Source organism: Schistocerca gregaria, chromosome 11 (assembly GCF_023897955.1).
Source record: "Schistocerca gregaria isolate iqSchGreg1 chromosome 11, iqSchGreg1.2, whole genome shotgun sequence".
Lineage (NCBI taxonomy): Eukaryota > Metazoa > Arthropoda > Insecta > Orthoptera > Acrididae > Schistocerca > Schistocerca gregaria.
Window position 1 is genome coordinate 69,270,016 of NC_064930.1, and position 23,302 is coordinate 69,293,317.

Sequence of the window (23,302 nt, forward strand, 5' to 3'; positions counted from 1 at the left end):
TGAAGATGCAACACAGAAATTGCGTCGCGATTTAATACGAAATATTCCATGGCCGCTTCTCTCCGAGAGACTAGTGGGCTGTGGTCACAGCAAGTAGCATCACCGGATGGTCGTCTATCTGGACACCGATGCAATAGAATGAGTGTAACTTAGTCTTCGCACCCTCAGGATGAAGATGCAACAAAGAAATTGCGTCTCGATTTAATACGTAAGGTTCCATGGCCGCTTCTCTCCGAGAGACTAGTTTGGCTGTGGTCACAGCATGTGCCATCACCTGTTGGTAGTCTAGCTGAGCTCCGATGCATTACATTGAGTGTAACTTAGTCTTCTCACCCTCAGGATGAAGATGCAACAAAGAAATTGCTTCTCGATTTAATACGTAAGGTTCCATGGCCGCTTCTCTCCGAGAGACTAGTGGGCTGTGGTCACAGCAAGTAGCATCACCGGATGGTCGTCTATCTGGACACCGATGCAATAGAATGAGTGGAACTTAGTCTTTGCACCCTCAGGATGAAGATGCAACAAAGAAATTGCGTCGCGATTCAATACATAAGTTTCCATGGCAGCACCTCTCAGACAGACTAGTGTGACTGTGGTCACAGCATGTGGCATTACCTGGTGGTCGTCTAGCTGAACTCCGATGCATTACATTGAGTGTAACTTAGCCTTCGCACCCTCAGGATGAAGATGCAACACAGAAATTGCGTCGCGATTTAATACGAAATATTCCATGGCCGCTTCTCTCCGAGAGACTAGTGGGCTGTGGTCACAGCAAGTAGCATCACCGGATGGTCGTCTATCTGGACACCGATGCAATAGAATGAGTGGAACTTAGTCTTCGCACCCTCAGGATGAAGATGCAACAAAGAAATTGCGTCACGATTCAATACATAAGTTCCCATGGCAGCACCTCTCAGACAGACTAGTGTGACTGTGGTCACAGCATGTGGCATTACCTGGTGGTCGTCTAGCTGAACTCCAATGCATTACATTCAGTGTAACTTAGCCTTCGCACCCTCAGGATGAAGATGCAACACAGAAATTTCGTCGCGATTTAATACGAAATATTCCATGGCTGCTTCTCTCCGGGAGACTAGTGGGCTGTGGTCACAGCAAGTAGCATCACCGGATGGTCGTCTATCTGGACACCGATGCAATAGAATGAGTGGAACTTAGTCTTCGCACCCTCAGGATGAAGATGCAACAAAGAAATTGCGTCGCGATTCAATACATAAGTTTCAATGGCAGCACCTCTCAGACAGACTAGTGTGACTGTGGTCACAGCATGTGGCATTACCTGGTGGTCGTCTAGCTGAACTCCGATGCATTACATTGAGTGTAACTTAGCCTTCGCACCCTCAGGATGAAGATGCAACACAGAAATTGCGTCGCGATTTAATACGAAATATTCCGTGGCCGCTTCTCTCCGAGAGACTAGTGGGCTGTGGTCACAGCAAGTAGCATCACCGGATGGTCGTCTATCTGGACACCAATGCAATAGAATGAGTGGAACTTAGTCTTCGCAACCTCAGGATGAAGATGCAACAAAGAAATTGCGTCGCGATTCAATACATAATTTCCCATGGCAGCACCTCTCAGACAGACTAGTGTGACTGTGGTCACAGCATGTGGCATTACCTGGTGGTCGTCTAGCTGAACTCCGATGCATTACATTGAGTGTAACTTAGCCTTCGCACCCTCAGGATGAAGATGCAACACAGAAATTGCGTCGCGATTTAATACGAAATATTCCATGGCCGCTTCTCTCCGAGAGACTAGTGGGCTGTGGTCACAGCAAGTAGCATCACCGGATGGTCGTCTATCTGGACACCGATGCAATAGAATGAGTGTAACTTAGTCTTCGCACCCTCAGGATGAAGATGCAAGAAAGTAATTGCGTCGCGATTCAATACATAAGTTTCCATGGCAGCACCTCTCAGACAGACTAGTGTGACTGTGGTCACAGCATGTGGCATTACCTGGTGGTCGTCTAGCTGAACTCCGATGGATTACATTCAGTGTAACTTAGCCTTCGCACCCTCAGGATGAAGATGCAACACAGAAATTGCGTCGCGATTTAATACGAAATATTCCATGGCCGTTTCTCTCCGAGAGACTAGTGGGCTGTGGTCACAGCATGTAGCATCACCGGATGGTCGTCTATCTGGACACCGATGCAATAGAATGAGTGGAACTTAGTCTTCGCACCCTCAGGATGAAGATGCAACAAAGAAATTGCGTCGCGATTCAATACATAAGTCTCCATGGCAGCACCTCTCAGACAGACTAGTGTGACTGTGGTCACAGCATGTGGCATTACCTGGTGGTCGTCTAGCTGAACTCCGATGCATTACATTGAGTGTAACTTAGCCTTCGCACCCTCAGGATGAAGATGCAACACAGAAATTGCGTCGCGATTTAATACGAAATATTCCATGGCCGCTTCTCTCCGAGAGACTAGTGGGCTGTGGTCACAGCAAGTAGCATCACCGGATGGTCGTCTATCTGGACACTGATGCAATAGAATGAGTGGAACTTAGTCTTCGCACCCTCAGGATGAAGATGCAACAAAGAAATTGCGTCGCGATTCAATACACAAGTTTCCATGGCAGCACCTCTCAGACAGACTAGTGTGACTGTGGTCACAGCATGTGGCATTACCTGGTGGTCGTCTAGCTGAACTCCGATGCATTACATTGAGTGTAACTTAGCCTTCGCACCCTCAGGATGAAGATGCAACACAGAAATTGCGTCGCGATTTAATACGAAATATTCCATGGCCGCTTCTCTCCGAGAGACTAGTGGGCTGTGGTCACAGCAAGTAGCATCACCGGATGGTCGTCTATCTGGACACTGATGGAATAGAATGAGTGGAACTTAGTCTTCGCACCCTCAGGATGAAGATGCAACAAAGAAATTGCGTCGCGATTCAATACACAAGTTTCCATGGCAGCACCTCTCAGACAGACTAGTGTGACTGTGGTCACAGCATGTGGCATTACCTGGTGGTCGTCTAGCTGAAATCCGATGCATTACATTGAGTGTAACTTAGCCTTCGCACCCTCAGGATGAAGATGCAACACAGAAATTGCGTCGCGATTTAATACGAAATATTCGATGGCCGCTTCTCTCTGAGAGACTAGTGGGCTGTGGTCACAGCAAGTAGCATCACCGGATGGTCGTCTATCTGGACACCGATGCAATAGAATGAGTGTAACTTAGTCTTCGCACCCTCAGGATAAAGATGCAACAAAGAAATTGCGTCTCGATTTAATACGTAAGGTTCCATGGCCGCTTCTCTCCGAGAGACTAGTTTGGCTGTGGTCACAGCATGTGCCATCACCTGGTCGTAGTCTAGCTGAACTCCGATGCATTACATTGAGTGTAACTTAGTCTTCTCACCCTCACAATGAAGATGCAACAAAGAAATTGCTTCTCGATTTAATACGTAAGGTTCCATGTCCGCTTCTCTCCGAGAGACTAGTGGGCTGTGGTCACAGCAAGTAGCATCACCGGATGGTCGTCTATCTGGACACCGATGCAATAGAATGAATGGAACTTAGTCTTCGCACCCTCAGGATGAAGATGCAACAAAGAAATTGCGTCGCGATTCAATACATAAGTTTCCATGGCAGCACCTCTCAGACAGACTAGTGTGACTGTGGTCACAGCATGTGGTATTACCTGGTGGTCGTCTAGCTGAACTCCGATGCATTACATTGAGTGTAACTTAGCCTTCGCACACTCAGGATGAAGATGCAACACAGAAATTGCGTCGCGATTTAATACGAAATATTCCATGGCCGCTTCTCTCCGAGAGACTAGTGGGCTGTGGTCACAGCAAGTAGCATCACCGGATGGTCGTCTATCTGGACACCGATGCAATAGAATGAGTGTAACTTAGTCTTCGCACCCTCAGGATGAAGATGCAACAAAGAAATTGCGTCTCGATTTAATACGTAAGGTTCCATGGCCGCTTCTCTCCGAGAGACTAGTTTGGCTGTGGTCACAGCATGTGCCATCACCTGGTGGTAGTCTAGCTGAACTCCGATGCATTACATTGAGTGTAACTTACTCTTCTCACCCTCACAATGAAGATGCAACAAAGAAATTGCTTCTCGATTTAAAACGTAAGTTTCCATGGCCGCTTCTCTCCGAGAGACTAGTGGGCTGTGGTACAGCAAGTAGCATCACCAGATGGTTGTCTATCTTGACACCGATGAAATAGAATGAGTGTAACTTAGTCTTCTCACCCTCAGGATGAAGATGCAACAAAGAAATTGCGTCGCGATTCAATACATAAGTTTCCATGGCAGCACCTCTCAGACAGACTAGTGTGACTGTGGTCACAGCATGTGGTATTACCTGGTGGTCGTCTAGCTGAACTCCGATGCATTACATTGAGTGTAGCTTAGCCTTCGCACCCTCAGGATGAAGATGCAACACAGAAATTGCGTCGCGATTTAATACGGAATATTCCATGGCCGCTTCTCTCCGAGAGACTAGTGGGCTGTGGTCACAGCAAGTAGCATCACCGGATGGTCGTCTATCTGGACACCGATGCAATAGAATGAGTGGAACTTAGTCTTCGCACCCTCAGGATGAAGATGCAACAAAGAAATTGCGTCGCGATTCAATACATAAGTTTCCATGGCAGCACCTCTCAGACAGACTAGTGTGACTGTGGTCTCAGCATGTGGCATTACCTGGTGGTCGTCTAGCTGAACTCCGATGCATTACATTGAGTGTAACTTAGCCTTCGCACCCTCAGGATGAAGATGCAACACAGAAATTGCGTCGCGATTTAATACGAAATATTCCATGGCCGCTTCTCTCCGAGAGACTAGTGGGCTGTGGTCACAGCAAGTAGCATCACCGGATGGTCGTCTATCTGGACACCGATGCAATAGAATGAGTGTAACTTAGTCTTCGCACCCTCAGGATGAAGATGCAACAAAGGAATTGCGTCTCGATTTAATACGTAAGGTTCCATGGCCGCTTCTCTCCGAGAGACTAGTTTGGCTGTGGTCACAGCATGTGCAATCACCTGGTGGTAGTCTAGCTGAACTCCGATGCATTACATTGAGTGTAACTTAGTCTTCTCACCCTCACAATGAAGATGCAACAAAGAAATTGCTTCTCGATTTAATACGTAAGGTTCCATGGCCGCTTCTCTCCGAGAGACTAGTGGGCTGTGGTCACAGCAAGTAGCATCACCGGATGGTCGTCTATCTGGACACCGATTTAATAGAATGAGTGTAACTTAGTCTTCACACCCTCAGGATGAAGATGCAACAAAGAAATTGCGTCGCGATTCAATACATAAGTTTCCATGGCTGCACCTCTCAGACAGACTAGTGTGACTGTGGTCACAGCATGTGGTATTACCTGGTGGTCGTCTAGCTGAACTCCGATGCATTACATTGAGTGTAACTTAGCCTTCGCACCCTCAGGATGAAGATGCAACACAGAAATTGCGTCGCGATTTAATACGAAATATTCCATGGCCGCTTCTCTCCGAGAGACTAGTGGGCTGTGGTCACAGCAAGTAGCATCACCGGATGGTCGTCTATCTGGACACCGATGCAATAGAATGAGTGTAACTTAGTCTTCGCACACTCAGGATGAAGATGCAACAAAGAAATTGCGTCTCGATTTAATACGTAAGGTTCCATGGCCGCTTCTCTCCGAGAGACTAGTTTGGCTGTGGTCACAGCATGTGCCATCACCTGGTGGTAGTCTAGCTGAAATTAGATGCATTACATTGAGTGTAACTTAGTCTTCTCACCCTCACAATGAAGATGCAACAAAGAAATTGCTTCTCGATTTAATACGTAAGTTTCCATGGCCGCTTCTCTCCGAGAGACTAGTGGGCTGTGGTCACAGCAAGTAGCATCACCAGATGGTTGTCTATCTTGACACCGATGAAATAGAATGAGTGTAACTTAGTCTTCGCACCCTCAGGATGAAGATGCAACAAAGAAATTGCGTCGCGATTCAATACATAAGTTTCCATGGCAGCACCTCTCAGACAGACTAGTGTGACTGTGGTCACAGCATGTGGTATTACCTGGTGGTCGTCTAGCTGAACTCCGATGCATTACATTGAGTGTAACTTAGCCTTCGCACCCTCAGGATGAAGATGCAACACAGAAATTGCGTCGCGATTTAATACGAAATATTCCATGTCCGCTTCTCTCCGAGAGACTAGTGGGCTGTGGTCACAGCAAGTAGCATCACCGGATGGTCGTCTATCTGGACACCGATGCAATAGAATGAATGGAACTTAGTCTTCGCACCCTCAGGATGAAGATGCAACAAAGAAATTGCGTCGCGATTCAATACATAAGTTTCCATGGCAGCACCTCTCAGACAGACTAGTGTGACTGTGGTCACAGCATGTGGTATTACCTGGTGGTCGTCTAGCTGAACTCCGATGCATTACATTGAGTGTAACTTAGCCTTCGCACCCTCAGGATGAAGATGCAACACAGAAATTGCGTCGCGATTTAATACGAAATATTCCATGGCCGCTTCTCTCCGAGAGACTAGTGGGCTGTGGTCACAGCAAGTAGCATCACCGGATGGTCGTCTATCTGGACACCGATGCAATAGAATGAGTGTAACTTAGTCTTCGCACCCTCAGGATGAAGATGCAACAAAGAAATTGCGTCTCGATTTAATACGTAAGGTTCCATGGCCGCTTCTGTCCGAGAGACTAGTTTGGCTGTGGTCACAGCATGTGCCATCACCTGGTGGTAGTCTAGCTGAACTCTGATGCATTACATTGAGTGTAACTTAGTCTTCTCACCCTCACAATGAAGATGCAACAAAGAAATTGCTTCTCGATTTAATACGTAAGGTTCCATGGCCGCTTCTCTCCGAGAGACTAGTGGGCTGTGGTCACAGCAAGTAGCATCACCGGATGGTCGTCTATCTGGACACCGATGCAATAGAATGAGTGTAACTTAGTCTTCGCACCCTCAGGATGAAGATGCAACAAAGAAATTGCGTCGCGATTCAATACATAAGTTTCCATGGCAGCACCTCTCAGACAGACTAGTGTGACTGTGGTCACAGCATGTGGTATTACCTGGTGGTCGTCTAGCTGAACTCCGATGCATTACATTGAGTGTAACTTAGCCTTCGCACCCTCAGGATGAAGATGCAACACAGAAATTGCGTCGCGATTTAATACGAAATATTCCATGGCCGCTTCTCTCCGAGAGACTAGTGGGCTGTGGTCACAGCAAGTAGCATCACCGGATGGTCGTCTATCTGGACACCGATGCAATAGAATGAGTGAAACTTAGTCTTCGCACCCTCAGGATGAAGATGCAACAAAGAAATCGCGTCGCGATTCAATACATAAGTTTCCATGGCAGCACCTCTCAGACAGACTAGTGTGACTGTGGTCACAGCATGTGGCATTACCTGGTGGTCGTCTAGCTGAACTCCGATGCATTTCATTGAGTGTAACTTAGCCTTCCCACCCTCAGGATGAAGATGCAACACAGAAATTGCGTCGCGATTTAATACGGAATATTCCATGGCCGCTTCTCTCCGAGAGACTAGTGGGCTGTAGTCACAGCAAGTAGCATCACCGGATGGTCGTCTATCTGGACACCGATGCAATAGAATGAGTGGAACTTAGTCATCGCACGCTCAGGATGAAGATGCAACAAAGAAATTGCGTCGCGATTCAATACATAAGTTTCCATGGCAGCACCTCTCAGACAGACTAGTGTGACTGTGGTCTCAGCATGTGGCATTACCTGGTGGTCGTCTAGCTGAACTCCGATGCATTACATTGAGTGTAACTTAGCCTTCGCACCCTCAGGATGAAGATGCAACACAGAAATTGCGTCGCGATTTAATACGAAATATTCCATGGCCGCTTCTCTCCGAGAGACTAGTGGGCTGTGGTCACAGCAAGTAGCATCACCGGATGGTCGTCTATCTGGACACTGATGCAATAGAATGAGTGGAACTTAGTCTTCGCACCCTCAGGATGAAGATGCAACAAAGAAATTGCGTCGCGATTCAATACATAAGTTTCCATGGCAGCACCTCTCAGACAGACTAGTGTGACTGTGGTCACAGCATGTGGCATTACCTGGTGGTCGTCTAGCTGAACTCCGATGCATTACATTGAGTGTAACTTAGCCTTCGCACCCTCAGGATGAAGATGCAACACAGAAATTGCGTCGCGATTTAATACGAAATATTCCATGGCCGCTTCTCTCCGAGAGACTAGTGGGCTGTGGTCACAGCAAGTAGCATCACCGGATGGTCGTCTATCTGGACACCGATGCAGTAGAATGAGTGTAACTTAGTCTTCGCACCCTCAGGATGAAGATGCAACAAAGAAATTGCGTCGCGATTCAATACATAAGTTTCCATGGCAGCACCTCTCAGACAGACTAGTGTGACTGTGGTCACAGCATGTGGTATTACCTGGTGGTCGTCTAGCTGAACTCCGATGCATTACATTGAGTGTAACTTAGCCTTCGCACCCTCAGGATGAAGATGCAACACAGAAATTGCGTCGCGATTTAATACGAAATATTCCATGGCCGCTTCTCTCCGAGAGACTAGTGGGCTGTGGTCACAGCAAGTAGCATCACCGGATGGTCGTCTATCTGGACACCGATGAAATAGAATGAGTGTAACTTAGTCTTCGCACCCTCAGGATGAAGATGCAACAAAGAAATTGCGTCGCGATTCAATACATAAGTTTCCATGGCAGCACCTCTCAGACAGACTAGTGTGACTGTGGTCACAGCATGTGGTATTACCTGGTGGTCGTCTAGCTGAACTCCGATGCATTACATTGAGTGTAACTTAGCCTTCGCACCCTCAGGATGAAGATGCAACACAGAAATTGCGTCGCGATTTAATACGAAATATTCCATGGCCGCTTCTCTCCGAGAGACTAGTGGGCTGTGGTCACAGCAAGTAGCATCACCGGATGGTCGTCTATCTGGACACCGATGCAATAGAATGAGTGGAACTTAGTCTTCGCACCCTCCGGATGAAGATGCAACAAAGAAATTGCGTCGCGATTCAATACATAAGTTTTCATGGCAGCACCTCTCAGACAGACTAGTGTGACTGTGGTCACAGCATGTGGTATTACCTGGTGGTCGTCTAGCTGAACTCCGATGCATTACATTGAGTGTAACTTAGCCTTCGCACCCTCAGGATGAAGATGCAACACAGAAATTGCGTCGCGATTTAATACGAAATATTCCATGGCCGCTTCTCTCCGAGAGACTAGTGGGCTGTGGTCACAGCAAGTAGCATCACCGGATGGTCGTCTATCTGGACACCGATGCAATAGAATGAGTGTAACTTAGTTTTCGCACCCTCAGGATGAAGATGCAACAAAGAAATTGCGTCTCGATTTAATACGTAAGTTTCCATGGCCGTTTCTCTCCGAGAGACTAGTTTGGCTGTGGTCACAGCATGTGCCATCACCTGGTGGTAGTCTAGCTGAACTCCGATGCATTACATTGAGTGTAACTTACTCTTCTCACCCTCACAATGAAGATGCAACAAAGAAATTGCTTCTCGATTTAATACGTAAGTTTCCATGGCCGCTTCTCTCCGAGAGACTAGTGGGCTGTGGTCACAGCAAGTAGCATCACCAGATGGTCGTCTATCTGGACACCGATGAAATAGAATGAGTGTATCTTAGTCTTCGCACCCTCAGCATGAAGATGCAACAAAGAAATTGCGTCGCGATTCAATACATAAGTTTCCATGGCAGCACCTCTCAGACAGACTAGTGTGACTGTGGTCACAGCATGTGGTACTACCTGGTGGTCGTCTAGCTGAACTCCGATGCATTACATTGAGTGTAACTTAGCCTTCGCACCCTCAGGATGAAGATGCAACACAGAAATTGCGTCGCGATTTAATACGAAATATTCCATGGCCGCTTCTCTCCGAGAGACTAGTGGGCTGTGGTCACAGCAAGTAGCATCACCGGATGGTCGTCTATCTGGACACCGATGAAATAGAATGAGTGTAACTTAGTCTTCGCACCCTCAGGATGAAGATGCAACAAAGAAATTGCGTCGCGATTCAATACATAAGTTTCCATGGCAGCACCTCTCAGACAGACTAGTGTGACAGTGGTCACAGCATGTGGTATTACCTGGTGGTCGTCTAGCCGAACTCCGATGCATTACATTGAGTGTAACTTAGCCTTCGCACCCTCAGGATGAAGATGCAACAAAGAAATTGCGTCGCGATTCAATACATAAGTTTCCATGGCAGCACCTCTCAGACAGACTAGTGTGACTGTGGTCACAGCATGTGGTATTACCTGGTGGTCGTCTAGCTGAACTCCGATGCATTACATTGAGTGTAACTTAGCCTTCGCACCCTCAGGATGAAGATGCAACACAGAAATTGCGTCGCGATTTAATACGAAATATTCCATGGCCGCCTCTCTCCGAGAGACTAGTGGGCTGTGGTCACAGCAAGTAGCATCACCGGATGGTCGTCTATCTGGACACCGATGCAATAGAATGAGTGTAACTTAGTTTTCGCACCCTCAGGATGAAGATGCAACAAAGAAATTGCGTCTCGATTTAATACGTAAGTTTCCATGGCCGTTTCTCTCCGAGAGACTAGTTTGGCTGTGGTCACAGCATGTGCCATCACCTGGTGGTAGTCTAGCTGAACTCCGATGCATTACATTGAGTGTAACTTACTCTTCTCACCCTCACAATGAAGATGCAACAAAGAAATTGCTTCTCGATTTAATACGTAAGTTTCCATGGCCGCTTCTCTCCGAGAGACTAGTGGGCTGTGGTCACAGCAAGTAGCATCACCAGATGGTCGTCTATCTGGACACCGATGAAATAGAATGAGTGTATCTTAGTCTTCGCACCCTCAGCATGAAGATGCAACAAAGAAATTGCGTCGCGATTCAATACATAAGTTTCCATGGCAGCACCTCTCAGACAGACTAGTGTGACTGTGGTCACAGCATGTGGCATTACCTGGTGGTCGTCTAGCTGAACTCCGATGCATTACATTGAGTGTAACTTAGCCTTCGCACCCTCAGGGTGAAGATGCAACACAGAAATTGCGTCGCGATTTAATACGAAATATTCCATGGCCGCTTCTCTCCGAGAGACTAGTGGGCTGTGGTCACAGCAAGTAGCATCACCGGATGGTCGTCTATCTGGACACCGATGCAATAGAATGAGTGTAACTTAGTCTTCGCACCCTCAGGATGAAGATGCAACAAAGAAATTGCGTCTCGATTTAATACGTAAGGTTCCATGGCCGCTTCTCTCCGAGAGACTAGTTTGGCTGTGGTCACAGCATGTGCCATCACCTGGTGGTAGTCTAGCTGAACTCCGATGCATTACATTGAGTGTAACTTAGTCTTCTCACCCTCACAATGAAGCTGCAACAAAGAAATTGCTTCTCGATTTAATACGTAAGGTTCCATGGCCGCTTCTCTCCGAGAGACTAGTGGGCTGTGGTCACAGCAAGTAGCATCACCGGATGGTCGTCTATCTGGACACCGATGCAATAGAATGAGTGTAACTTAGTCTTCACACCCTCAGGATGAAGGTGCAACAAAGAAATTGCGTCGCGATTCAATACATAAGTTTCCATGGCAGCACCTCTCAGACAGACTAGTGTGACTGTGGTCACAGCATGTGGTATTACCTGGTGGTCGTCTAGCTGAACTCCGATGCATTACATTGAGTGTAACTTAGCCTTCGCACCCTCAGGATGAAGATGCAACACAGAAATTGCGTCGTGATTTAATACGAAATATTCCATGGCCACTTCTCTCCGAGATTCTAGTGGGCTGTGGTCCTAGCAAGTAGCATCACCGGATGGTCGTCTATCTGGACACCGATGCAATAGAATGAGTGTAACTTAGTCTTCGCACCCTCAGGATGAAGATGCAACAAAGAAATTGCGTCTCGATTTAATACGTAAGGTTCCATGGCCGCTTCTCTCCGAGAGACTAGTTTGGCTGTGGTCACAGCATGTGCCATCACCTGGTGGTCGTCTAGCTGAACTCCGATGCATTACATTGAGTGTAACTTAGTCTTCTCACCCTCACAATGAAGATGCAACAAAGATATTGCTTCTCGATTTAATACGAAATATTCCATGGCCGCTTCTCTCCGAGAGACAAGTGGGCTGTGGTCACAGCAAGTAGCATCACCGGATGGTCGTCTATCTGGACACCGATGCAATAGAATGAGTGGAACTTAGTCTTCGCACCCTCAGGATGAAGATGCAACAAAGAAATTGCGTCGCGATTCAATACATAAGTTTCCATGGCAGCACCTCTCAGACAGACTAGTGTGACTGTGGTCACAGCATGTGGCATTACCTGGTGGTCGTCTAGCTGAACTCCGATGCATTTCATTGAGTGTAACTTAGCCTTCGCACCCTCAGGATGAAGATGCAACACAGAAATTGCGTCGCGATTTAATACGGAATATTCCATGGCCGCTTCTCTCCGAGAGACTAGTGGGCTGTAGTCACAGCAAGTAGCATCACCGGATGGTCGTCTATCTGGACACCGATGCAATAGAATGAGTGGAACTTAGTCATCGCACGCTCAGGATGAAGATGCAACAAAGAAATTGCGTCGCGATTCAATACATAAGTTTCCATGGCAGCACCTCTCAGACAGACTAGTGTGACTGTGGTCTCAGCATGTGGCATTACCTGGTGGTCGTCTAGCTGAACTCCGATGCATTACATTGAGTGTAACTTAGCCTTCGCACCCTCAGGATGAAGATGCAACACAGAAATTGCGTCGCGATTTAATACGAAATATTCCATGGCCGCTTCTCTCCGAGAGACTAGTGGGCTGTGGTCACAGCAAGTAGCATCACCGGATGGTCGTCTATCTGGACACTGATGCAATAGAATGAGTGGAACTTAGTCTTCGCACCCTCAGGATGAAGATGCAACAAAGAAATTGCGTCGCGATTCAATACATAAGTTTCCATGGCAGCACCTCTCAGACAGACTAGTGTGACTGTGGTCACAGCATGTGGCATTACCTGGTGGTCGTCTAGCTGAACTCCGATGCATTACATTGAGTGTAACTTAGCCTTCGCACCCTCAGGATGAAGATGCAACACAGAAATTGCGTCGCGATTTAATACGAAATATTCCATGGCCGCTTCTCTCCGAGAGACTAGTGGGCTGTGGTCACAGCAAGTAGCATCACCGGATGGTCGTCTATCTGGACACCGATGCAGTAGAATGAGTGTAACTTAGTCTTCGCACCCTCAGGATGAAGATGCAACAAAGAAATTGCGTCGCGATTCAATACATAAGTTTCCATGGCAGCACCTCTCAGACAGACTAGTGTGACTGTGGTCACAGCATGTGGTATTACCTGGTGGTCGTCTAGCTGAACTCCGATGCATTACATTGAGTGTAACTTAGCCTTCGCACCCTCAGGATGAAGATGCAACACAGAAATTGCGTCGCGATTTAATACGAAATATTCCATGGCCGCTTCTCTCCGAGAGACTAGTGGGCTGTGGTCACAGCAAGTAGCATCACCGGATGGTCGTCTATCTGGACACCGATGAAATAGAATGAGTGTAACTTAGTCTTCGCACCCTCAGGATGAAGATGCAACAAAGAAATTGCGTCGCGATTCAATACATAAGTTTCCATGGCAGCACCTCTCAGACAGACTAGTGTGACTGTGGTCACAGCATGTGGTATTACCTGGTGGTCGTCTAGCTGAACTCCGATGCATTACATTGAGTGTAACTTAGCCTTCGCACCCTCAGGATGAAGATGCAACACAGAAATTGCGTCGCGATTTAATACGAAATATTCCATGGCCGCTTCTCTCCGAGAGACTAGTGGGCTGTGGTCACAGCAAGTAGCATCACCGGATGGTCGTCTATCTGGACACCGATGCAATAGAATGAGTGGAACTTAGTCTTCGCACCCTCCGGATGAAGATGCAACAAAGAAATTGCGTCGCGATTCAATACATAAGTTTTCATGGCAGCACCTCTCAGACAGACTAGTGTGACTGTGGTCACAGCATGTGGTATTACCTGGTGGTCGTCTAGCTGAACTCCGATGCATTACATTGAGTGTAACTTAGCCTTCGCACCCTCAGGATGAAGATGCAACACAGAAATTGCGTCGCGATTTAATACGAAATATTCCATGGCCGCTTCTCTCCGAGAGACTAGTGGGCTGTGGTCACAGCAAGTAGCATCACCGGATGGTCGTCTATCTGGACACCGATGCAATAGAATGAGTGTAACTTAGTTTTCGCACCCTCAGGATGAAGATGCAACAAAGAAATTGCGTCTCGATTTAATACGTAAGTTTCCATGGCCGTTTCTCTCCGAGAGACTAGTTTGGCTGTGGTCACAGCATGTGCCATCACCTGGTGGTAGTCTAGCTGAACTCCGATGCATTACATTGAGTGTAACTTACTCTTCTCACCCTCACAATGAAGATGCAACAAAGAAATTGCTTCTCGATTTAATACGTAAGTTTCCATGGCCGCTTCTCTCCGAGAGACTAGTGGGCTGTGGTCACAGCAAGTAGCATCACCAGATGGTCGTCTATCTGGACACCGATGAAATAGAATGAGTGTATCTTAGTCTTCGCACCCTCAGCATGAAGATGCAACAAAGAAATTGCGTCGCGATTCAATACATAAGTTTCCATGGCAGCACCTCTCAGACAGACTAGTGTGACTGTGGTCACAGCATGTGGTACTACCTGGTGGTCGTCTAGCTGAACTCCGATGCATTACATTGAGTGTAACTTAGCCTTCGCACCCTCAGGATGAAGATGCAACACAGAAATTGCGTCGCGATTTAATACGAAATATTCCATGGCCGCTTCTCTCCGAGAGACTAGTGGGCTGTGGTCACAGCAAGTAGCATCACCGGATGGTCGTCTATCTGGACACCGATGAAATAGAATGAGTGTAACTTAGTCTTCGCACCCTCAGGATGAAGATGCAACAAAGAAATTGCGTCGCGATTCAATACATAAGTTTCCATGGCAGCACCTCTCAGACAGACTAGTGTGACAGTGGTCACAGCATGTGGTATTACCTGGTGGTCGTCTAGCCGAACTCCGATGCATTACATTGAGTGTAACTTAGCCTTCGCACCCTCAGGATGAAGATGCAACAAAGAAATTGCGTCGCGATTCAATACATAAGTTTCCATGGCAGCACCTCTCAGACAGACTAGTGTGACTGTGGTCACAGCATGTGGTATTACCTGGTGGTCGTCTAGCTGAACTCCGATGCATTACATTGAGTGTAACTTACTCTTCTCACCCTCACAATGAAGATGCAACAAAGAAATTGCTTCTCGATTTAATACGTAAGTTTCCATGGCCGCTTCTCTCCGAGAGACTAGTGGGCTGTGGTCACAGCAAGTAGCATCACCAGATGGTCGTCTATCTGGACACCGATGAAATAGAATGAGTGTATCTTAGTCTTCGCACCCTCAGCATGAAGATGCAACAAAGAAATTGCGTCGCGATTCAATACATAAGTTTCCATGGCAGCACCTCTCAGACAGACTAGTGTGACTGTGGTCACAGCATGTGGCATTACCTGGTGGTCGTCTAGCTGAACTCCGATGCATTACATTGAGTGTAACTTAGCCTTCGCACCCTCAGGGTGAAGATGCAACACAGAAATTGCGTCGCGATTTAATACGAAATATTCCATGGCCGCTTCTCTCCGAGAGACTAGTGGGCTGTGGTCACAGCAAGTAGCATCACCGGATGGTCGTCTATCTGGACACCGATGCAATAGAATGAGTGTAACTTAGTCTTCGCACCCTCAGGATGAAGATGCAACAAAGAAATTGCGTCTCGATTTAATACGTAAGGTTCCATGGCCGCTTCTCTCCGAGAGACTAGTTTGGCTGTGGTCACAGCATGTGCCATCACCTGGTGGTAGTCTAGCTGAACTCCGATGCATTACATTGAGTGTAACTTAGTCTTCTCACCCTCACAATGAAGCTGCAACAAAGAAATTGCTTCTCGATTTAATACGTAAGGTTCCATGGCCGCTTCTCTCCGAGAGACTAGTGGGCTGTGGTCACAGCAAGTAGCATCACCGGATGGTCGTCTATCTGGACACCGATGCAATAGAATGAGTGTAACTTAGTCTTCACACCCTCAGGATGAAGGTGCAACAAAGAAATTGCGTCGCGATTCAATACATAAGTTTCCATGGCAGCACCTCTCAGACAGACTAGTGTGACTGTGGTCACAGCATGTGGTATTACCTGGTGGTCGTCTAGCTGAACTCCGATGCATTACATTGAGTGTAACTTAGCCTTCGCACCCTCAGGATGAAGATGCAACACAGAAATTGCGTCGTGATTTAATACGAAATATTCCATGGCCACTTCTCTCCGAGATTCTAGTGGGCTGTGGTCCTAGCAAGTAGCATCACCGGATGGTCGTCTATCTGGACACCGATGCAATAGAATGAGTGTAACTTAGTCTTCGCACCCTCAGGATGAAGATGCAACAAAGAAATTGCGTCTCGATTTAATACGTAAGGTTCCATGGCCGCTTCTCTCCGAGAGACTAGTTTGGCTGTGGTCACAGCATGTGCCATCACCTGGTGGTCGTCTAGCTGAACTCCGATGCATTACATTGAGTGTAACTTAGTCTTCTCACCCTCACAATGAAGATGCAACAAAGATATTGCTTCTCGATTTAATACGAAATATTCCATGGCCGCTTCTCTCCGAGAGACAAGTGGGCTGTGGTCACAGCAAGTAGCATCACCGGATGGTCGTCTATCTGGACACCGATGCAATAGAATGAGTGGAACTTAGTCTTCGCACCCTCAGGATGAAGATGCAACAAAGAAATTGCGTCGCGATTCAATACATAAGTTTCCATGGCAGCACCTCTCAGACAGACTAGTGTGACTGTGGTCACAGCATGTGGCATTACCTGGTGGTCGTCTAGCTGAACTCCGATGCATTACATTGAGTGTAACTTAGCCTTCGCACCCTCAGGATGAAGATGCAACACAGAAATTGCGTCGCGATTTAATACGAAATATTCCATGGCCGCCTCTCTCCGAGAGACTAGTGGGCTGTGGTCACAGCAAGTAGCATCACCGGATGGTCGTCTATCTGGACACCGATGAAATAGAATGAGTGTAACTTAGTCTTCGCACCCTCAGGATGAAGATGCAACAAAGAAATTGCGTCGCGATTTAATACGTAAGGTTCCATGGCCGCTTCTCTCCGAGAGACTAGTTTGGCTGTGGTCACAGCATGTGCCATCACCTGGTGGTAGTCTAGCTGAACTCCGATGCATTACATTGAGTGTAACTTAGTCTTCTCACCCTCAGGATAAAGATGCAACAAAGAAATTGCGTCGCGATTTAATACCTAAGGTTCCATGGCCGCTTCTCTCCGTCAGACTAGTTTGGCTGTGGTCACAGCATGTGCCATCACCTGGTGGTAGTCTAGCTGAACTCCGATGCATTACGTTGAGTGTAACTTAGTCTTTTCACCCTCAGGATGAAGATGCAACAAAGAAATTGCGTCTCGATTTAATACGTAAGGTTCCATGGCCGCTTCTCTCCGAGAGACTAGTTTGGCTGTGGTCACAGCATGTGCAATCACCTGGTGGTAGTCTAGCTGAATTCCGATGCATTACATTGAGTGTAACTTAGTCTTCTCACCCTCAGGATGAAGATGCAACAAAGAAATTGCTTCTCGATTTAATACGTAAGGGTCCATGGCCGCTTCTCTCCGAGAGACTAGTGGGCTGTGGTCACAGCAAGTAGCATCACCGGATGGTCGTCTATCTGGACACCGATGCAACAGAATGAGTGGAACTTAGTCTTCGCACCCTCAGGATGAAGATGCAACAAAGAAATTGCGTCGCGATTCAATACATAAGTTTCCATGGCAGCACCTCTCAGACAGACTAGTGTGACTGTGGTCACAGCATGTGGCATTACCTGGTGGTCGTCTAGCTGAACTCCGATGCATTACATTGAGTGTAACTTAGCCTTCGTACCCTCAGGACGAAGATGCAACACAGAAATTGCGTCGCGATTTAATTCGAAATATTCCATGGCCGCTTCTCTCCGAGAGACTAGTGGGCTGTGGTCACAGTAAGTAGCATCACCGGATGGTCGTCTATCTGGACACCGATGCAATAGAATGAGTGTAACTTAGTCTTCGCACCCTCAGGATGAAGATGCAACAAAGAAATTGCGTCTCGATTTAATACGTAAGGTTCCATGGCCGCTTCTCTCCGAGAGACTAGTTTGGCTGTGGTCACAGCATGTGCCATCACCTGGTGGTAGTCTAGCTGAACTCCGATGCATTACATTGAGTGTAACTTAGTCTTCTCAACCTCAGGATGAAGATGCAACAAAGAAATTGCTTCTCGATTTAATACGTAAGGTTCCATGGCCGCTTCTCTCCGAGAGACTAGTGGGCTGTGGTCACAGCAAGTAGCATCACCGGATGGTCGTCTATCTGGACACCGATGCAATTGAATGAGTGTAACTTAGTCTTCGCACCCTCAGGATGAAGATGCAACAAAGAAATTGCGTCGCGATTCAATACATAAGATTCCATGGCAGCACCTCTCAGACAGACTAGTGTGACTGTGGTCACAGCATGTGGCATTACCTGGTGGTCGTCTAGCTGAACTCCGATGCATTACATTGAGTGTAACTTAGCCTTCGCACCCTCAGGATGAAGATGCAACACAGAAATTGCGTCGCGATTTAATACGAAATATTCCATGGCCGCTTCTCTCCGAGAGACTAGTGGGCTGTGGTCACAGCAAGTAGCATCACCGGATGGTCGTCTATCTGGACACCGATGCAATAGAATGAGTGGAACTTAGTCTTCGCACCCTCAGGATGAAGATGCAACAAAGAAATTGCGTCGCGATTCAATACATAAGTTTCCATGGCAGCACCTGTCAGACAGACTAGTGTGACTGTGGTCACAGCATGTGGCATTACCTGGTGGTCGTCTAGCTGAACTCCGATGCATTACATTGAGTGTAACTTAGCCTTCGCACCCTCAGGATGAAGATGCAACACAGAAATTGCGTCGCGATTTAATACGAAATATTCCATGGCCGCTTCTCTCCGAGAGACTAGTGGGCTGTGGTCACAGCAAGTAGCATCACCGGATGGTCGTCTATCTGGACACCGATGCAATAGAATGAGTGTAACTTAGTCTTCGCACTCTCAGGAGAAGATGCAATAAAGAAATTGCGTCGCGATTGAATACATAAGTTTCCATGGCAGCTTCTCTCCGACAGACTAGTGTGGTTGTGGTCACAGCATGTGCCATTACCTGGTGGTCGTCTAGCTGAACTCCGATGCATTACATTGAGTGTAACTTAGTCTTCTCACCCTGAGGATGAAGATGCAACAAAGAAATTGCGTCGCGATTTAATACCTAAGGTTCCATGGCAGCTTCTCTCCGACAAACTAGTTTGGCTGTGGTCACAGCATGTGCCATCACCTGGTGGTAGTCTAGCTGAACTCCGATGCATTACATTGAGTGTAACTTAGTCTTCTCACCCTCAGGATGAAGATGCAACAAAGAAATTGCGTCTCGATTTAATACGTAAGGTTCCATGGCCGCTTCTCTCCGAGAGACTAGATTGGCTGTTGTCACAGCATGTGCCATCACCTGGTGGTAGTCTAGCTGAACTCCGATGCATTACATTGAGTGTAACTTAGTCTTCTCACCCTCAGGATGAAGATGCAACAAAGAAATTGCTTCTCGATTTAATACGTAAGGTTCCATGGCCGCTTCTCTCTGAGAGACTAGTGGGCTGTGGTCACAGCAAGTAGCATCACCGGATGGTCGTCTATCTGGACACCGATGCAATAGAATGAGTGTAACTTAGTCTTCGCACCCTCAGGATGAAGATGCAACAAAGAAATTACGTCGCGATTCAATACATAAGTTTCCATGGCAGCACCTCTCAGACAGACTAGTGTGACTGTGGTCACAGCATGTGGCATTACCTGGTGGTCGTCTAGCTGAACTCCGATGCATTACATTGAGTGTAACTTAGCCTTCGCACCCTCAGGACGAAGATGCAACACAGAAATTGCGTCGCGATTTAATACGAAATATTCCATGGCCGCTTCTCTCCGAGAGACTAGTGGGCTGTGGTCACAGCAAGTAGCATCACCGGATGGTCGTCTATATGGACACCGATGCAATAGAATGAGTGGAACTTAGTCTTCGCACCCTCAGGATGAAGATGCAACAAAGAAATTGCGTCGCGATTCAATACATATGTTTCCATGGCAGCACCTCTCAGACAGACTAGTGTGACTGTGGTCACAGCATGTGGCATTACCTGGTGGTCGTCTAGCTGAACTCCGATGCATTACATTGAGTGTAACTTAGCCTTCGCACCCTCAGGATGAAAATGCAACACAGAAATTGCGTCGCGATTTAATACGAAATATTCCATGGCCGCTTCTCTCCGAGAGACTAGTGGGCTGTGGTCACAGCAAGTAGCATCACCGGATGGTCGTCTATCTGGACACCGATGCAATAGAATGAGTGTAACTTAGTCTTTGCACTCTCAGGATGAAGATGCAACAAAGAAATTGCGTCGCGATTCAATACATAAGTTTCCATGGCAGCACCTCTCAGACAGACTAGTGAGGCAGTGGTCACAGCATGTGCCATCACCTGGTGGTAGTCTAGCTGAACTCCGATGCATTACATTGAGTGTAACTTAGTCTTCTCACCCTCAGGATGAAGATGCAACAAAGAAATTGCGTCGCGATTTAATACCTAAGGTTCCATGGCAGCTTCTCTCCGACAGACTAGTTTGGCTGTGGTCACAGCATGTGCCATCACCTGGCGGTAGTCTAGCTGAACTCCGATGCATTACATTGAGTGTAACTTAGTCTTCTCACCCTCAGGATGAAGATGCAACAAAGAAATTGCGTCGCGATTCAATACATAAGTTTCCATGGCAGCACCTCTCAGACAGACTAGTGTGACTGTGGTCACAGCATGTGGCATTACCTGGTGGTCGTCTAGCTGAACTCCGATGCATTACATTGAGTGTAACTTAGCCTTCGCACCCTCAGGATGAAGATGCAACACAGAAATTGCGTCGCGATTTAATACGAAATATTCCATCTCCGCTTCTCTCCGAGAGACTAGTGGGCATTGGTCACAGCAAGTAGCATCACCGGATGGTCGTCTATCTGGACACCGATGCAATAGAATGAGTGGAACTTAGTCTTCGCACCCTCAGGATGAAGATGCAACAAAGAAATTGCGTCGCGATTCAATACATAAGTTTCCATGGCAGCACCTCTCAGACAGACTAGTGTGACTGTAGTCACAGCATGTGGCATTACCTGGTGGTCGTCTAGCTGAACTCCGATGCATTACATTGAGTGTAACTTAGCCTTCGCACCCTCAGGATGAAGATGCAACACAGAAATTGCGTCGCGATTTAATACGAAATATTCCATGGCCGCTTCTCTCCGAGAGACTAGTGGGCTGTGGTCACAGCAAGTAGCATCACCGGATGGTCGTCTATCTGGACACCGATGCAATAGAATGAGTGTAACTTAGTCTTTGCACCCTCAGGATGAAGATGCAACAAAGAAATTGCGTCGCGATTCAATACGTAAGTTTCCATGGCAGCACTTCTCAGACAGACTAGTGTGACTGTGGTCACAGCATGTGGTATTACCTGGTGGTCGTCTAGCTGAACTCCGATGCATTACATTGAGTGTAACTTAGCCTTCGGACCCTCAGGATGAAGATGCAACACAGAAATTGCGTCGCGATTTAATACGAAATATTCCATGGCCGCTTCTCTCCGAGAGACTAGTGGGCTGTGGTCACAGCAAGTAGCATCACCGGATGGTCGTCTATCTGGACACTGATGCAATAGAATGAGTGGAACTTAGTCTTCGCACCCTCAGAATGAAGATGCAACAAAGAAATTGCGTCGCGATTCAATACATAAGTTTCCATGGCAGCACCTCTCAGACAGACTAGTGTGACTGTGGTCACAGCTTGTGGCATTACCTGGTGGTCGTCTAGCTGAACTCCGATGCATTACATTGAGTGTAACTTAGCCTTCGCACCCTCAGGATGAAGATGCAACACAGAAATTGCGTCGCGATTTAATACGAAATATTCCATGGCCGCTTCTCTCCGAGAGACTAGTGGGCTGTGGTCACAGCAAGTAGCATCACCGGATGGTCGTCTATCTGGACACCGATGCAATAGAATGAGTGTAACTTAGTCTTCGCACCCTCAGGATGAAGATGCAACAAAGAAATTGCGTCTCGATTTAATACGTAAGGTTCCATGGCCGCTTCTCTCCGAGAGACTAGTTTGGCTGTGGTCACAGCATGGGCCATCACCTGGTGGTAGTCTAGCTGAACTCCGATGCATTACATTGAGTGTAACTTAGTCTTCTCACCCTCACAATGAAGATGCAACAAAGAAATTGCTTCTCGATATAATACGTAAGGTTCCATGGCCGCTTCTCTCCGAGAGACTAGTGGGCTGTGGTCACAGCAAGTAGCATCACCGGATGGTCGTCTATCTGGACACCGATGCAATAGAATGAGTGTAACTTAGTCTTCGCACCCTCAGGATGAAGATGCAACAAAGAAATTGCGTCGCGATTCAATACATACGTTTCCATGGCAGCACCTCTCAGACAGACTAGTGTGACTGTGGTCACACGCATGTGGTATTACCTGGTGGTCGTCTAGCTGAACTCCGATGCATTACATTGAGTGTAACTTAGCCTTCGCACCCTCAGGATGAAGATGCAACACAGAAATTGCGTCGCGATTTAATACGAAATATTCCATGGCCGCTTCTCTCCGAGAGACTAGTGGGCTGTGGTCACGGCAAGTAGCATCACCGGATGGTCGTCTATCTGGACACCGATGCAATAGAATGAGTGGAACTTAGTCTTCGCACCCTCAGGATGAAGATGCAACAAAGAAATTGCGTCGCGATTCAATACATAAGTTTCCATGGCAGCACCTCTCAGACAGACTAGTGTGACTGTGGTCACAGCATGTGGTATTACCTGGTGGTCGTCTAGCTGAACTCCGATGCATTACATTGAGTGTAACTTAGCCTTCGCACCCTCAGGATGAAGATGCAACACAGAAATTGCGTCGCGATTTAATACGAAATATTCCATGGCCGCTTCTCTCCGAGAGACTAGTGGGCTGTGGTCACAGCAAGTAGCATCACCGGATGGT

At 47.3% G+C, this 23,302-nt stretch overlaps 1 protein-coding gene across 1 annotated transcript in view; it reads right to left on the bottom strand.

Annotated features, from left to right (window-relative positions):
• Window positions 1-23,302, bottom strand: part of LOC126295210 (plexin domain-containing protein 1) — a 1,111,099-nt gene that overhangs the window by 635,630 nt on the left and 452,167 nt on the right. The gene's annotated exons all lie outside the window — the stretch shown is intronic.